The sequence below is a fragment of the Leucoraja erinacea genome, chromosome 13 (genome assembly GCF_028641065.1).
Source record: "Leucoraja erinacea ecotype New England chromosome 13, Leri_hhj_1, whole genome shotgun sequence".
NCBI lineage: Eukaryota > Metazoa > Chordata > Chondrichthyes > Rajiformes > Rajidae > Leucoraja > Leucoraja erinaceus.
The window spans coordinates 54,106,932-54,122,737 of record NC_073389.1 but is presented as its reverse complement, the minus strand read 5'-3'; the positions used below and the strand labels follow the sequence as shown (position 1 = coordinate 54,122,737).

The window sequence follows — 15,806 nt, the reverse complement described above, 5'->3', positions numbered from 1 at the left end:
CGGCCTCCAACCTGAACGACCCGGGGGCTCGGGAGACTGCGGAGCTGCAGACTACTCACCATCGTGGGGCTGGTCGGCCTCGGAGCGTGGGGAGCGGCGGTGACTCGCTGCTGCGACTCGACTCCTGGGGCTCGGAGGCTCCAGCTGCAGCCGCAGGTCCGGTGGACTGGGATATCGGGAGCTCGCGGGTCCGGGGGGAGAGAGAGACCGCTTTCCCGGAGCTCCTCCGGGGGATTGGAACGACCCGGAGCGAGGCCTAAAATGGCCGTGGGACTTATCACCGCCCGCCTGGGTCTTGGACATCGGGAGAGACATGGAGAACAGGGGAGAGAAAAGACTTTGCCTTCCATCACAGTGGGGCCCACTGTGATGGATGTTTCTGTGAATTAAATTGTGTGCATTCTGTAGGAAATTGTCTTTGTATGGCTGTGGAAACAGAATTTCGTTTGAGCCGCACTGAGGCTCACATGACAATAAAGGGTATTGTATTGTATTGTATTGTATTGTAGTATCTGTCTTATGATCAAATCTGCTTAACCTTATCCGCTGCCTCGAGGATATAAAGTGTTGGATGGCCCACAACTTCCTCCAACTAAACAAGAGTAAGTCTGAGGTCATCCTTATCCGCCCCTCAATCAAAATGATAGCAGGCAGCCTTGGAAGCCTTACCCCACTACTCAAACCTCAAGTCAAAAACCTTGGCGTGATATTTGACTCAGCATTGAAATTTGACAAACAAGTCAATGCCGTGGTAAAAGCTAGCTTCTTTCAGCTTCGGACGATAGCTAAAATAAAACAATTCCTCCAGTTTGATGACCTCGAAAAGATCATCCACACATTTATCTCCTCCCGCCTAGATTACTGCAACTCCCTCTACACTGGCATCAGCCAATCTTCCCTGTCCCGCCTGCAACTGGTCCAAAACGCCGCAGCGAGACTCCTGACGGGCACCCGAAAAAGGGACCACATCACCGATCCTGGCCTCTCTCCACTGGCTCCCTGTGCGGTTCCGAATAAATTTCAAGATCCTCCTTTATGTCTACAAAGCCCTCAATGGGCTTGCCCCCTCCTACATAAAAAGTCAGCTTACCCACCACACCACCTCAGAGATCGGCCGACTTGGGGTTACTGAATATCCCGCGGTCTAGGCGTAAGCTCAGGGGTGACCGCGCCTTTGCGGTTGCAGCTCCTAGACTGTGGAACAGCATCCCCCTTCCCATCAGAACTGCCCCCTCCATCGACTCCTTTAAGTCGAGTCTAAAAACTCATCTCTACTCCCAAGCCTTTCTTGACGTCCTCTGAGCGAGGGCTATATGTATGTAGTGATGTTTTTATTTAATCCATGAACCACTGTTGTTTGTTATACTATTCTTATACCAATCTAAAGCACTTTGGCCAATGAGAGTTGTTTTTTAAATGTGCTATATAAATAAAAGTGACTTGACTTGATACCGTGGGCTCTCATCTTCCTTAGCAGCCTCACGTGTGGCACCTTATCAAAGTATACATATATATATATACATATATATATATATTACACATCTATACACACACACAGACACCTCCTCTGACTCATTGCTGGTCTATGACCCCGCAGTTGAGCACCAGACCATCATTTCACACCGTCAGACTCGCTGAGTTACTCCAGCATATTGTGTATCTTCGGTGTAAACCAACATCTGCAGTTCCTTCCTACACACACATATATTTACATACAAACACACGCACACACACACACAAACGTCACCTATTCCTTTTCTCTAGAGATGCAGCCTGTCTCACTGAGTTACTACAGCATTTTGTGTCTACCTTCAATTTAAACCTGCATCTGCAGTTCTTTCGTACACATATATCTCTCGGTTATGATATATATATATATATATATATATATATATATATAGGTTTTTTTTTAATTCTCTCGGACTCCTCCTCCTACTTATCCTTGGACCATGATTCCACAGATGTGCACCAGGCCTTAATTTTTCAAAGATGGGTCTCGACCACGAAACATCACCCATTCCTTCTCTCCAGAGATGCCGCCTGTCCCCCGCTAAGTTACTCCAGCATTTTGTGTCTATCTTCGGTGTAAACTAGCATCTGCAGTTCCTTCCTGCACATATATTTGTGTGTGTATATTTTGTACAACATTGTACTATATAGACTAAGGTGGACACAAAAAGCTGGAGTAACTCAGCAGGTCAGGCAGCATCTCTGGAAAGAAGGAATGGGTGATGTTTTGGGTCGAGAGCCTTCTTCAGACTGATAAAAACAGTACTATAGTATATATATATAGTACTTTTTCTCGTTTATTATATTGTTTACAGAGTACTATGTTCACATATTATGTTGTGCTGCTGCAAGTAAAGATTTCATTGTTCTGTCTGGCTGGGACATTTGACAATAAAACACTCTGGACTTGAGACTCCCCTGAGGTTAATGGCTGGGAGCTGCAGCACCGCCACTCGGCGGCAGGGGGCAGGAGACTGCGCTGCAACCGCTTGCCGGCAGGGGGGGAGAGTGAGTCGCTGTCTCTCAGCACTGAGAGCTGGGGTGGGGGAGGGGGGTGAAAGTTAGCAAAGTCTTTCCTAATAACCCCCAGAGACCCGTAAACAATCCCGCTCCGGCATCAGGGATAATATCTATTGCTTGCCATCCCTGCAGAAACACAACTGCACCTCACAGAGTCAATTAAGCGGCAATTAAGTGGGGGGATCCCCCTCTGTTCTCCCCCCCCTTGTGTGGGACACGTGGAATGCTCCGGGGCAGGGTGGAAGCGACCATTCGGTAAACCCTGTGAGGAGGGGGGGAGACGTGTTTGTTTGCGTTTGTATTTCTCATCAAAATGCAGCTTTTACATTCAGATATGCAGCGGTGAAGCTGCAGATGTGCCTATTGTTAGAGTGTGCGGTGGGCAGGCGGTGTCTTGGTGTTGTGCAGTGGGTATTTGTGTTTGCCTATTGTTATTTACCCCCCCCCCCCCACCCTCTCTCTCTGCCTCCCCCCCCCCCCACCGCTGGAGAGTGGGGTTGTTGTGGAACGCGGAGTAGCGGAGAGGAGGCCGCTCGCTCGCTACTGGATACAGTGTATCCAGTGGAACCCCGATACAGTGGAACGGGGATACAGTGTATCCAGTGGAACCCCGATACAGTGGAACCGGGATACAGTGTATCCAGTGGAACCCCGATACAGTGGAACCGGGATACAGTGTATCCAGTGGAACCCCGATACAGTGGAACGGGGATACAGTGTATCCAGTGGAACCCCGATACAGTGGAACGGGGATACAGTGTATCCAGTGGAACCCCGATACAGTGGAACCGGGATACAGTGTATCCAGTGGAGCCGGGATACAGTGGAACGGGGATACAGTGTATCCAGTGGAGCCGGGATACAGCGGAACGGGGATACAGTGGAACCAAGGTACGGTGTAACAGGGGTACGGTGTATCCAGGGCAGGGGATACAGTGTAACCAGAGGGATACATAACTGTGTAAGCAGGGGGACAGGCGGTACAGTGTGGGCACTGGATGCAGTGAAACCGTATAAGCAGGGGGGGCTACAGTGTAACAGAGGACACAGTGTGACCAGGGATACAGTGTAAACTGGTGGGGGGTTAGGGAGGGGGGATACAGCCAGAGAAACTGGATACAGTGTGGAGAGGGGTAAGTGGGAACCAGAGAGGATAAATGCAGTGAGATCACAGCAGAGGAGATAGAGCGAGAGAGGGGGGATAACAAGCAGAGGGGAGACGGCGTATGATCGGGTACAGTGGGATCAGGAGCTGTGTGTGAGCACCCACCGTGATTGTGGAGAAGGAGTTCTACTGGGTCCCAGCGGGGGAAAGGTGCCCAGTGTGGCCCGAGCTGGCTCAGCAGGGTAAGTAGAATTGTATGAGCCCTCCCTCCCTACCTCCTTCCCTTCCCACCTGCCCCCCCCCCCTCCCCAGCTCCATCTACTTGCCTCCCTCTCCCCGTCTCCCCCACCCTCTCCCTTCCCTCTCTCCTCTCTCCCACCCTTTCCCTCCTCTCCCACCCTTTCACCCCTCTTCCTCCCCCCCCTCTCTCACTGCCTCCCCTCTCCCTCCTTACCTACCTGCCTCCCTCCCTGGAGTATTGGAATGGTCAAAGGAGGTTAGAGACCAGTACTATCACAGCATTTACAAAACCGGACGGAGCACCCGGAGGAAACCCACGCAGTCACAGGAAGAACGTGCAAACTCTGCCCACAGACAGCACCACCGAGGTCAGGATCGAACCCGAGTCCCTACACACACTAGGGACAATTATAAACCTGTTCGACTTCCGAGTGTGGGAAGAAACCCGAGATCTTGGAGAAAATCCATGCAGGTCACGAGCAGAACATACAAACTCGGTCCAGACAGCACCCGAGGTCAGGATCGAACCCGAGTCCCTACACACACTAGGGACAATTATAAACCTGTTCGACTTCCGAGTGTGGGAAGAAACCCGAGATCTTGGAGAAAATCCATGCAGGTCACGAGCAGAACATACAAACTCAGTCCAGACAGCACCCGAGGTCGGGATCAAACCAGAGTCCTTGGCGTTGTGAGGCATCGGCTGTAGCAGCTACGCCAGCCACCGTGTCAGTGTGTTGGCTTGGTGAATGCCTGGAATTCTCCACCCTGGAGGGAGGTGAAGGCTGGATCAGTGGAGTATTTGAAAAATATATAGATAATTGTATGAAAGGCCTGGATAGAGTGGATGTGGAGAGGATGCTTCCACTAGTGGGAGAGCCTAGGACTAGAGGTCACAGCCTCAGAATGAAAGGACGTTCCTTATGAAGGAGTATTTGAAGAAGACATAGATAATTGTTTGAGAGATCGGGGGAGTTGGGAGAATGATCGGCACACCTCAATGATCATGGTTTAACATGAAGATCGACACAAAATACTGCAGAGGGGCAGCACGGTGGCGCAGCAGTAGAGTTGCTGCCTCACAGCACCAGAGACCTGTGTTAGATCCTGACAATGGGTGCTGTCTGTACTGAGTTTGTACATTATCCCCGTGACCTACATGGATTTTCTCCAAGATCTGTGGTTTCTTCCCACACTCAGAAGTCAAACAGGTTTGTAGGCTAAATGGCTTGGTGTAAATGTTAATTGTGTGTGTGTGTGTGTGTGTGTGTGTGGTTAGTGTTAATGTTAGTGTGCAGGGATCGCTGGTCATCAGTGGAAGGATTGTTTTTATATTTGAGTCTTACAACTTCTCCACAGACAGCCCACCCCGGCTGGGGAATTTTCATTATCTCAGCGGTTTGTTGAGCTGTCTATAATTTTGTTCAAAGGTGTAATCTTTAAATGAATGTTTTAATTATATCTGGTGCGCCTTCGATTTTGTGGTTTGTTCATGTTAGACGTGGGTTAAAGTTTGAAACAAAAACATAGACACCAAAATCTAGGCTAGGTCTTGTGTCTCGGGCGGGGGGGGGGGTGGGGGGGGGGGGGGGGGGGGGGGGGGGTCGGGGGCAGAGTTGTTGGTTACTTTAGTTCATGCAGGAAAAATGTTCCCCGTCGGGGGAGTCCAGAACCAAGGGGTCACAGTTTAAGAATAAGGGGTCGGCCATTTTGGACTAAGGTGAAGAAAAACTTTTTCACCCAGAGAGTTGTGAATCTGTGGAATTCTCTGCCTCAGCTGGCAGTGAAGGCCAATTCACTGGATGTTTTCAAGAGAAAGTTAGATTGGGGCTAACGGAATCAAGCAATATGGGTAAAAAGCAAGAATGGGACTGATTGTGGATGATCAGCCATGATCATATTGAATGGCGGTTCTGGCTAGAAGGGCCGAATGGCCTCTACTCCCGCACGTTTCTATGTCTAGTTTAGTTTAAAGATACAATGTGGAGACAGACCCTTGGGCTCACCGAGTCAGTGGACATTTTTAAGGCAGAAATTCATAGATTCTTGATTAGTGCGGGTGTCAGAGGTTATGGGGAGAAGGCAGGAGCATGGGGTTAGGAGAGATTGAATGGCAGAGTAGACTCAATGGGCCGAATGGCCTAATTCTGCTCCTATCACATGAACTATTTTTATGTGTGTGTACTGCATTTAAGCTGCAACATTGTTCCGTGTACCAAGGGTTCATATTGAATGTATAGGAATGAACGGCAGATGCTTGTTTACACCAAAAACAGGCACAAAATGCTGGAGTAACTCAGCGGGTCAGGCAGCATCTCTGGAGAAAAGGAATGGGTGACGATTTGGGTTGAGACCCTTCTTCAATCTGAGAGTCGGGGGAGAGGGAAACGAGGGATATGGAAGTGTAAGGTGTGAAAATGAGAGGGACGAAGATCAAGGAATATGTAGAACAGATTATGTGTTCACGAAGGAACTGCAGATGCTGGAAAATCAAAGGTACACAAAAGTGCTGGAGAAACTCATCGGGTACGGCAGCATCTATGGAGCGAAGGAGATAGGCGACGTTTCGGGCCGAAACCCTTCTTCAGACTGCAGATGCTTGTTTAAGAGATCATTGTTTGTAGAAGAGATCATTGTTTGCTGGTGACAGTGAGTCGTGTCAAGAGTGTTTTATTGTCATAGATCCCGGATGGGATAATGAAATTCTCACTTGCTGCAGCACAACTGAATATGTAAACTTTGTACATAACAGGAAACAAAAAGTTCAATAAATAACAAATATAGTGAAATAATAATATAGTCTGTTGCAGTTCGGAGCTTATTCACTGTGTTTAATAGCCTGATGGCTGTGGGGAAGAAGCTGTTCCTAAGCCTGGAGGCTACAGTTTTCAGGCTCCTGTACCTTCTTCCCGATGGCAGTGGTGAGATGAGGGTCTGGGTCCTTGATGATGTTGGCTGCTTTTTTGAGGCAGCGACTGCGATAGATCCCTTCGACGGTGGGGAGGTGAAGCCGGTGGTGGGCTGGGCAGTGGTCACAACTTTTTGTAGTCTTTTCCACCCCCTGGGTGTTCAAGTTGCTGGAATGAGGCATAAAAAGTAAAATTTAACTTATAGTCGGAGAACTAAGATGGGGGAGAGAGGGCAAGCAAGAGTTACCTGAAGTTAGAGAAGTCTGGTTTTGGAACATACGACAGTTAAATACTCATGACTCTTTTAATTAGTGTAAACATTTGATTTGGTTACAAGTGTTGTCTGTGTGTACAAATTGGGTGTGTGTGTCGCACACTTGGGTGTGAATTGTGAGGTTTACATTACAGCTTGTTCCCTACCGCCAATAGCCTATTAAACACTACCACCTCCAAATAGGCTCTGAATTACTTAGACTTGGGGGGCGTTTATTGTGTCGGTAGGAACTGCAGAGGCCGGTTTAAACCGAAGATACACACAAAATGCTGGAGTAACTCGGTGGGTCAGACAGCATCTCTGGAGAAAAGGAATCGGTGACGTTTCGGGTCGAGACCCTGCTTCATTTATTTTGGACTTTGCACTATTATTGTCTGTTTATTTAGAGTTTTACTTCCGACTTTAGAGACACAGCGCGGAAACAGGCCCTTCGGCCCATTAAGTCCGCTCTGACCATCGATCACCCCGTACACTAACACTATCGTACACACACTAGAGACATTTTATACATACACCAAGCCAATTAACCTACAAACCTGTACGCCTTTGGAGTGTGGGAGGAAACCGGAGCACCTGGAGAAAACCCACGGGGTCACAGTGAGAGCGTGCAAACTCCGCGCAGACAGCACCCGTAGTCAGGATCGAACCTGGGTCTCTGGCGCTGTGAGGCAGCAACTCTACCGCTGCGCCACCGTGTCCGTTAGTTTCATACTGAACTTTTTTGTTGTTTATTGTGGGTTTTAGAGAGTGCTATGCTTACATTCCTTCTCTCCAGAGAAGCTGCCTGTCCTGCTGAGTTACTCTGGCACTTTGGGAATATCTTCGATTTAAGACCAGCATGTGCAGTTCTTTCCTACACGCACTCTGCTTCCATATCTGTTGCGCTGTTGCAAGTAAGAATTTCATTGTTGCATTGCGGAACATGTGACGATTGAGATACTTGTGACACTTGGCTCAGTACCGTGAATGGTATCAGATAGTGCAAAACCAAATATGTAGGAAGGAGCTACAGATGTCGGTTTACACCAAAGATAGACACAAAATGATGGGGTAACTCAGCGGGTCAGACAGCATCACTGGAGAAAAGGCATGATATGGATAGGACAGGTTTGGAGGGTTAAGGACCAAGCACCGTACAGACAGCACCCGTAGTCGGGATCGAACCCGTGTCTCTGGCGCTGTGAGGCAGCAACTCTACCGCTGTGCCGCCCATAACTCATTTTCACCAAGCCCACAACTAACAATAGCCTCTTTCCTTTATCATCAGATCTCTTAAAGATAGCGGAGTCAGGGGATATGGGGAGAAGGCAGGAACGGGTTACTGATTGGGGATGATCAGCCATGATCACATTGAATGACGGTGCAGGCTCGAAGGGCTGAATGGCCTACTCCTGCACCTATTGTCTATCATTGTGTAGCAGGGAACTGCAAATGCTGGTTTAAACCGCAGATAGACACAAAAAACTGGAGTAGCTCAGCGGGTCAGGCAGCATCTCTGAAGAAAAGGAAGAGGTGACGTTTTGGGTCGAGACCCGTCTACACACCATGCATTAGAGTTACAGTTGGGGTCTGAAGAAGGGTCTCGACCCGAAACGTCACCCGTTCCTTCTCTCCAGAGATGTTGCCTGTCCCGCTGAGTTACAAATATCACCTGCCCATTTCCACCCACCTGTGGATAGGAAAGGTTTAGAGGGTCATGGGCCAAACATGGGCAAATGGGACTCGTCCAGATGGGGCATCTAGGGAGAAATGGGCTGAAGGGCCTATTTCCCTGCTGTATGACTATGAGATTCAGATTCAGATTCAATTTTAATTGTCATTGTCAGTGTACAGTACAGAGACAACGAAATGCATTTAGCATCTCCCTGGAAGAGCGACATAGCAACGATTTGAATAAATAATAATAAGTGTCCGGGGGGGGCGGGTGGTGATTGGCAGTCACCGAGGTACGTTGTTGAGTAGAGTGACAGCCGCCGGGAAGAAGCTGTTCCTCGACCCGCTGGTTCGGCAACGGAGAGACCTGTAGCGCCTCCCGGATGGTAGGAGGGTAAACAGTACATGGTTGGGGTGAGAGCAGTCCTTGGCGATGCTGAGCGCCCTCCGCAGACAGCGCTTGCTTTGGACAGACTCAATGGAGGGGAGCGAGGAACCGGTGATGCGTTGGGCAATTTTCACCACCCTCTGCAATGCCTTCCGGTTAGAGACAGAGCAGTTGCCATACCATACTGTGATGCAGTTGGTAAGGATGCTCGCGAGATGCTGCCTTAAGGGCCTGTCCCACGAGCATGCGGCAAGCGCGACCCAACCGGAAGCGGGGGCCGCGCGGAGGTAAAGTGATCCCGTACGTGTTGACGTGAACGTTCGCGCTAGGCGCACGCCCCTCACGGCGCTGCGTACGGCTTCAATGCGGCTGCGGGCCGTTGCCGCGCGGAATGTTTGAACACGGCCAGTTTTTCGGAGCTGCTCGTGGGACAATCGCATGCTCGTGGGACAGGCCCTTTACCCTCTCGGTTCCACCTGCAGCTTGCCTTTCATTTAATTACACAGATATTCTCTGCGATCGTTGATGCAATTAGCTGGCTTCAACATCCCAGTGTTAGATTCTACACAGTTACACGTAAGAACGATACACAGGACACTGCTCTGCCCTTGACTGCTGTTATTTAATCTCCTGGTGAACCTTCTCTGTACACCCTAATGGCAAGAATGTCTTTCCTCAGATTAGGAGACCAAAACTGTACGCAATACTCCTGGCGTGGTCTCACCAAGACCCTGTACAACTGCAGTAGAACCTCCCTGCTCCTATACTCAAATCCTTTTGCTATGAATGCTAACATACCATTCGCTTTCTTCACTGCCTGCTGCACCTGCATGCCTACTTTCAATATCTCATCGGAGACCCTCGAGTTTTCTTTAATCTGACTTTACTGAACTTTATCTTGCCCCAAACATTATTCCCTTTATCCTGTATCTGTACACTGGGGACGGCTCGATTGTAATCATGTCTAGTCCCTGGGGAGGATCGCTGGTCGGTGCTGACTCGAAGGTGGGCCGAAGGGCCTGTTTCCGCGCTGTATCTCTAAACTAAACTTTTTAAAAAGAGATAATGAAACTCTGTGTACATAAGCCAGCACAGCACCACTGATTTTGTTCGGTAGCTGTGCTTTGGAAGGGAGACCAGGCCAGAGGTTTTGTTCACAAGCCTCCCCTGGCAGTGTGCCAAGGCTTTGAGTGCTGGAGCTACTCTGTATTATTCAGAGAACAAAGACCCACTGCGTGTGCGCCAAGCCGAGTTGGAAAAAAAAACCCTTCAGTGAATGCACCATTCAGTCCACTAATGAACCCGTAGAAACTAATTGTTCTCTGCTGCCAGCGACGCTGTGTTTTACAGCTGGCCTACAAAGTCGCTGGCTTGTAGCTTTGCAGTTAACGAACTAGGACATCTTATCTCAGCATGACGGGTGAGGATTACAGAAGGCCGGGATTATAAATGCACAATAATGTGGGAAACAAAACCTAGTCATAGAGTGATACAGCGTGGAAACTGGCTAGAATTTAGAAGATTGAGAGGGGATCTTATAGAAACTTACAAAATTCTTAAGGGGTTGGACAGGCTAGATGCAGGAAGATTGTTCCCGATGTTGGGGAAGTCCAGAACAAGGGGTCGCAGTTTAAGGATAAGGGGGAAATCCTTATAAGGGGTGCAGCAGGCAGTGAAGAAAGCGAGTATTATCTAAATGGTGGCCGATTAGGAAAAGGGGAGATGCAACAAGACCTGGGTGTCATGGTACACCAGTCATTGAAAGTAGGCATGCAGGTGCAGCAGGCAGTGAAGAAAGCGAATGGTATGTTAGCATTCATAGCAAAAGGATTTGAGTATAAGAGCAGGGAGGTTCTACTGCAGTTGTACAGGGTCTTGGTGGGACCACACCTGGAGTATTGCATACAGTTTTGGTCTCCTAATCTGAGGAAAAACATTCTTGCCATAGAGGGAGTACAGAGAAGGTTCACCAGACTGATTCCTAGGATGGCAGGACTTTCATATGAAGAAAGACTGGATAGACTTGGCTTGTACTCGCTAGAATTTAGAAGATTGAGGGGGAGATCTTATAAAAACTTACAAAATTCTTAAGGGGTTGGACAGGCTAGATGCTGGAAGATTGTTCCCAATGTTGGGGAAGTCCAGAACAAGGGGTCACAGTTTAAGGATAAGGGGGAAATCTTTTAGGACAGAGATGAGAAAAACATTTTTCACACAGAGAGTGATGAATCTGTGGAATTCTCTGCAGCAGAAGGTAGTTGAGGCCAGTTCATTGGCTATATTTAAGAGGGAGTTAGATGTGGCCCTTGTGGCTAAAGGGATCAGGGGGTATGGGGAGAAGGCAGGTACGGGATACTGAGTTGGATGATCAGCCATGATCATATTGAATGGCGGTGCAGGCTCGAAGGGCCGAATGGCCTAATCTTGCACCTATTGTCTATGTTTCTAAACAGGCCCCTCAACCCAACTTGCCCACCCCGGCCAACATGCCCCATCTACATTAGTCCCACCTGCCCGCATTTGGCCCATATCCCTACAAACCTATCCTATCCGTGTACCTGTCTAAATGTTTATTAAATGTTGGGATAGTCCCAGCCTCAACTACCTCCTGTGACAGCTTGTTCCGTACACCCACCACCCGGAGAAGGGTCCAGAGCCGAAATGAGATGCTTCCCATCCCGCCGAGTTACTCCAGCATTTTGTGTCCACCTTCGGTGTAATCCAGGATCTGCAGTTCCTCCCTGCACCATGCTTCAGTAACTCAGCGGGTCAGGCAGCATCTGTGGTGGGAATGGACAGATAACATTTCAGTCTGTGGAATTCTCTACCTCGGAGGGCGGTGGAGGCCGGTTCTCTGGATACTTTCAAGAGAGAGCTAGATAGGGCTCTTAAAGTTAGCGGAGTCAGGGGGTATGTGGAGAAGGCAGGAACGGGGTACTGATTGGGGATGATCAGCCATGATCACATTGAATGGTGGTGCTGGCTCGAAGGGCCGAATGGCCTACTCCTGCACCTATTGTCTATTGTCAGCTCTGGACCCTTCTTCAGACTCATGGACCCAAGACGGCGCCTGACCATTCCCTCCACAGATATTGCCCGACCTGCCAAGTTATTCCAGCACTTTTCACAAGATGACAGAATCTGCAGTTTCTTGAGTCTCTGCATCCTTAAGTTAAGTTTAGAGATGCAGCGTGGAAGCTGGACCTTGTTCCCACCGAACATTGACAACGGTTCGTTGTTGTCACGTGTGTATTGCACATTGAAATGCATCTTGCCAATACACTAGTTTAAGATTCAAGAGTTTTATTGTCAAATGCACCAAAACGGAACAATGCAGCAGGCCATCGTTTCACACGGCCTGCTCCAACTTTTTGTGTCTATCTTCGGAGTAAGTCAGTATCTGCAGTTGCTTTCCACAGACACTCGCACACACACTGACATGCGCACACACGGACACGCACGCAGACACAGGCACACACACACACATGCACACACAGTCACACGCACACACAGTCACACGCACACACAGCCACACACACGCACAGTCACACGGACACGCACACAGTCACACACGCACACACACGGACACGCACACACAGACACACGTCACAGTCACACGCACACACAGTCACACGCACACACAGTCACACGCACACACAGAGTCACACGCACACACAGTCACGCGCACACACAGTCACACACAGCCACACACACGCGCACAGTCACACAGACACGCACACACAGTCACACGCGCACACACACATGGACACGCACACAGACAGTCACATGCGCACACAGTCACATGCACACACACACACACACGCACACACAGTCACACGCACAGACACGCACACACACACACACACACACACACACACAGTGTGGGAGGAAACCGGAGCACCCGGAAAACCCCCCCATGGTCACAGAGAGAGGTCAGTATTGAACCCGCACCTCTGGCGCTGTAGGGTAATAGCTCTACAACTGCGCCACCGTGCTGCTCCAGGTAAACACATTGGCTTCCCACTGCAGCGGCTTCCTGCACTCGGAGTTGTTGGTGAGCTGAGAGATTACATCTCCGTGGCCACCAGCGCACGTTCTCTGTGTTCAATGTGGGGGGGGGTGGGATGTGTGGTCCTGAAACTCATCGAGTGTGGTTAGGGGTGGTGCTGCAGGTTGAAGAGTCCACGTTCAGTCTCTGCTCCGTTCTCAGTCGGGCGTGGCAGCTTTGTGGATCAGACTTGTCCGCCTCAGAACAGGTTGGATCGTGCCCATGGTTAAGACCATGCATGACAGCCAAGGCAAGTTTAGTTTAGAGATACAGCGAGGAAACAGGCCCTTCGGCCCACCCAGTCTGTGCCAACCAGCGATCCCCGCGCACTTATGCCCGGAGGCTGCAGGTGGTTGCCAGAGGTTGCAGGTGGTGCCGGAGGTTGCAGGTAGTGGAAGCAGGTAGGGAGACTGACAAAAACCTCCGGGAACCGCACGGAAACCTTGGGTGGGGCGCAAAGTCTCCAGAGGTCTCCGTTCAGGTTTCCTAAGTGGGACAGGGGGCATAACACTATCCTACGCACACTCGGGCCAATTTACATTTACACCAAGCCAATTCATCTGCAAACCAGTACGTCTTTGGAGTGTGGGAGGAAACCGAAAATCTCGGGGGAAAAAACCCGCACAGGTCACGGGGAGAGCGTGCAAACTCCATACAGACAGCACCCGTAGTTGAGATTGAACCCGGGTCTCTGGCGCTGTGAGGCAGCAGCTCTACCTGCTGCGCCGCCGTTCTAAAGTAGAAGCGGGCAACTGCAAATGCCGGTGTACATAAGGGGGCACAAAATGTTGGAGTAGCTGACTGGGTCCAGAGAACATGGATCGGTGGTGTTTCGATCCTGACTAGGAGTGCTGTCTGTGCGGAGTTTGTACGTTCTCCCGCAAACCACGCGCTTTGGTTTCCCCCCACACTCCAAAGACGTGCAGGTTTGTAGCTTACATGGTAAATGGTAGGGAATTGAAGAATGTAGGTGAACGGAGGGATCTGGGAATAACTGTGCACAGTTCCCTGAAAGTGGAATCTCATGTAGATAGGGTGGTAAAGAAAGCTTTTGGCGTGCTGGCCTTTATAAATCAGAGCATTGAGTATATGTTGGGATGTAATGTTAAAATTGTACAAGGCATTGGTGAGGCCAATTCTGGAGTATGGTGTACAATTTTGGTCGCCTAATTATAGGAAAGATGTCAACAAAATAGAGAGAGTACAGAGGAGATTTACTAGAATGTTGCCTGGGTTTCAGCAACTAAGTTACAGAGAAAGGTTGAACAAGTTAGGGCTTTATTCTTTGGAGCGCAGAAGGTTAAGGGGGGACTTGATAGAGGTTTTTAAAATGATGAGAGGGATAGACAGAGTTGACATGGAAAAGCTTTTCCCACTGAGAGTAGGGAAGATTCAAACAAGGGGACATGACTTGAGAATTAAAGGACTGAAGTTTAGGGGTAACATGAGGGGGAACTTCTTTACTCAGAGAGTGGTGGCTGTGTGGAATGAGCTTCCAGTGAAGGTGGTGGAGGCAGGTTCGTTTTTATCATTTAAAAATAAATTGGATAGTTATATGGATGGGATGGGAATGGAGGGTTATGGTCTGAGCGCAGGTAGATGGGACTAGGGGAGATTATGTGTCCGGCATGGACTAGAAGGGTCGAGATGGTCTGTTTCCGTGCTGTAATTGTTATTATATGGTTATAATTGGCTTCTGTAGATTGTAAATTGTCCCTAGTGTGTAGGATAGTGCTCGTGTACGGAGGGATCGCTGGTCATCGAAACGTAGAAAATAGGTGCTGGAGGAGGCCATTCGGCCCTTCGAGCCAGCGCCGCCATTCATTGTGATCATGGCTGATCGTCCCCTGTCAATAACCCGTGCCTGCCTTCTCCCCATATCCCTTGACTCAACTAGCCCTTAGAGCTCTATCTAACTCTCTCTTAAATCCATCCAGTGACTTGGCCTCCACTGCCCTCTGTGGCAGGGAATTCCATAAATTCACAACTCTCTGGGTGAAAAAGATTTTTCTCCCCCAGTCTTAAATGACCTCCCCTTTATTCTAAGACTGTGGCCCCTGGTTCTGGATTCACCCAACATTGGGAACATTTTTCCTGCATCTAGCCTGTCCAGTCCTTTTATAATTTTATATGTTTCTATAAGATCCCCCCCCTCATCCTTCTAATCTCCAGTGAATACAAGCCTAGTCTTTTCAATCTTTCCTCATATGACAGTCCCGCCATCCCAGGGATCAACCTCGATGAACCTACGCTGCACTGCCTCAATCACAAGGATGTCCACCCTCAAATTAAGAGACCAAAACTGTACACAATACTCCAGATGTGATCCCACCAGAGCCCTATACAACTGCGGAAGCAACTGGTCGGCGTGGACTCGGTGGGCCGAACGTGTTTAAACCCATGGTATTCGTTTGCCTGACGCAAAATGCTGGAGTAACTCAGCGGGTCAGGCAGCATCTCTGGAGAGAAGGAATGGGTGACGTTTCTGGTCGGGACCCTTCTTTGGAATGTCGGTATGCCAGCTAGGTGTGACGGTGCAAGTGAGGTTTCTTCCGACTGAGAGTCAGGAGAGAGAGGGAGACCGGAGCTATCAAAGAGTGAGGTGTGAAAATGAAAGATCAAAGCAGACACTGATGAAGGAAATTTAGCATGGTTCTGAA

The 15,806-nt window shown here is 49.4% G+C and overlaps 1 protein-coding gene across 2 annotated transcripts in view; it reads left to right on the top strand.

Moving 5' to 3' along the window:
• The first annotated feature begins 3,021 nt into the window (after positions 1-3,021).
• The window catches only part of c13h21orf91 (chromosome 13 C21orf91 homolog), a 40,928-nt gene continuing 28,143 nt past the window's right edge, over positions 3,022-15,806 (top strand). The window contains exon 1 of one of the 2 annotated variants that reach the window (XM_055645256.1): positions 3,022-3,420. The gene's annotated coding sequence lies outside the window, so the exon portion shown is untranslated. Of the gene's footprint in view, positions 3,421-3,722; positions 3,877-15,806 lie in introns of those variants that run through there. The other variant, XM_055645257.1, reaches the window with a different exon arrangement.